The sequence below is a fragment of the Gymnodraco acuticeps genome, unplaced genomic scaffold (genome assembly GCF_902827175.1).
Source record: "Gymnodraco acuticeps unplaced genomic scaffold, fGymAcu1.1, whole genome shotgun sequence".
Lineage (NCBI taxonomy): Eukaryota > Metazoa > Chordata > Actinopteri > Perciformes > Bathydraconidae > Gymnodraco > Gymnodraco acuticeps.
Genome location: NW_022990564.1, coordinates 27,501 through 29,960, shown reverse-complemented (window position 1 = coordinate 29,960; position 2,460 = coordinate 27,501). Strand labels below are relative to the sequence as shown.

Here is a 2,460-nt window from a genome sequence, read left to right as displayed (position 1 = left end):
CATACGAAAATGTGTTTCTTTATTTGCATCCTAATTATTGATTTTTTGTCTCACAATATCTTCAAATGAGTTATGTTGAAAACAGTAACAGGCCGTGCCTTTCACACCTAGGCCTTCAGTAGTGTCCACCTGAATGAATCCACCTCCTAATAGCATTATTATGACGTCACGGCTATAGAAACCATTAAGATGAAACATTAACGCAGTATAACAGGGCGCTGCATCACAGACAGGTTTCTAATGTAGCGAGAATGAATGCCATTACTAAAGCGAGACCACCGAACAACACAATTCAACAAGCCTCCTTTCACTGCTGCGCCGCACATCCTCTCTAGCAGAAGCAACAATATTTACTTAATAAAATGACAACAAAATATCAACAATGTTAAATAAAAGTCATTATAGCCATTACTCACCAATACGTTTGATTATTTGTTCCCAAAAACCTTCCTCCTTTCTTTCTTTCTGAAGAGTTCAGTTACTGTGTTGTTCAGATTACCTGAGTGTTTCAGTTCCAATAATAAGTCCTGTTCTAACGCCATGGAGGCTGATGCTGGAAGTCGAGTCAGTTCAGTCGTATTTCTGTCAAACACATTGTGGAATATAGGAATGAACAGAGTCTTGCTTCTGACACGGCTCAGTTCTCTTTATACATGAACCTTCCTAAGAACACTTCGACCTCAGCCCCATCCATCATGGTGCACTTTGTAATAGAGGGTTTGTCCTCTTGTTATCGTGTGCTATCCTTTACTCAATCTTTATTCTTCTTTATCCAACTTCCACCTTCAGGCATCCTATATCAACTCTCTGTCCTACAGCGCCCTCTGGCTACAGTAACAGGACACAACATGTCCCCTTTTCTTGAAGGAATAACCTCCTCCTGTATGTAACTTAGTCAAATGAAATATTGTAGTTAACACAGCATCCTGTAACTCAAGACAATGACATCAACATATTAAACCATAAAGTATTACTGGTTCTTAGTGCAAGACTTCAATGCAAACTCAGGTTACTCTTATAACATAGTATCTAAGTAACAGTGGCGAGCCGGCAGGGCCCTCTAAGATATTCTACAAAATAATATTAAAAAACATTAAAAATATATATTTTCTTTTCAATATTTTTTTTTAAACATTTTTTTAGTTATATTTTTCAGTAGTTTTACCAAAATAACTCAGAGGGCCGAGGGCCGAGGTATAAAAGGCACGGCTCGCCACTGGGTTCCAGCATCTCAAAAGTGAATATTTTCTGGATGTCTTAGTCTTTCGTGATGTATTCAACTTTAAACATTTAAAGCCAAAACAATCATTTAGAAAAGGACAAAAAACCAACAATAAAAAACACACTTTGAGCAGTAAATAGGTACATTTTGACATTCGACACTTTATTCACAAACTAAAACCAATCACTGTATCCAGGTCAGTGGTGACTGTACAGGCGTGTTAGGTCAGGATTAACTGGCTGTACATCGTGTGTCGTCGCTTCACCGTGAACCCTTTATTGGTCCATTCATCCCTCCATCCTCCAATCAAAGTGCTCAGCAGTTTGTCCTTCAGTGTGTGTGTGTGTGTGTGTGTGTGTGTGTGTGTGTGTGTGTGTGTGTGTGTCCATTTCAGAACCAGGACTCTGATCTGAAGTTTCTCAGCTGGTCCAGAACGGTTTCTAGTGCTCGTCTTTAGAAAACACACCTAAACATTTACAAATACATTCAAAACACAACCAGGAGGTTTTTTTCCTAGATAGTTGTTAGACAGCAAATAGCACCGCAGAGCAAATACTATGATCATTTGGGGTTAAAATAAAAAAAAATCTCTATAGACAGCAGACTGGCTGCACTCACACAGGAAGTAGAACTCACCCGGAAACACTTTTACACTGTTAGAAGGAAAATAACATCTATAGCGACGTGTGTTTCCTGTTCCTTAGATTAACATGTGGTCAAAATAGGATTTGATATATGATCTAAGACATAATAAATGTTTATCTGTGTATCCAAATCAAAGAGTTGCTGCTTTCTTTCTAGCGTGGAAACTCAGTGATCAAACAGACAGAAGTACATTACATATGAGCGGAACAGACCAGATGCGGTACAGAAAAGGTTCAAAACACACTACTTGCTGTATTTTCATGAATGTATTAACACTTGCGCCTACATTTATCAAAGTAGCAAAGGAGTATTTAATCCCTAAAGTCACATGTTTGTGTATTTAGTCCCCTCATTTTCATCATTCGTACCCAAACAATTACCCTTCACACCTGAATGTGTGCCCTTAACACAATAAACACTACATTATACCAACCGAAGTATCACCTTAAACTGACTAATGTGTATTAAATACAAAATCATGGTCGACTCTTGTCCACACAGAAAGTACTGATCAAGGTAACTCCAGAATAATCCAGCATGACATTCAGTAATAGCAGTATTTAAATTACTGACCACATGATTCAGTAACTTCA

The 2,460-nt window shown here is 38.1% G+C and overlaps 1 protein-coding gene across 4 annotated transcripts in view; it reads right to left on the bottom strand.

The window, feature by feature from the left end:
* Positions 1–1,359: 1,359 nt before the first annotated feature.
* The window catches only part of LOC117553677 (extracellular sulfatase Sulf-2-like), a gene marked incomplete at its 5' end in the record, with an annotated part of 28,314 nt that continues 27,213 nt past the window's right edge, over positions 1,360–2,460 (bottom strand). For all 4 annotated transcript variants that reach the window (XM_034227692.1, XM_034227689.1, XM_034227690.1 and 1 more), the window contains 1 exon segment: positions 1,360–2,460. This exon segment is cut by the window's right edge and continues 2,069 nt beyond it.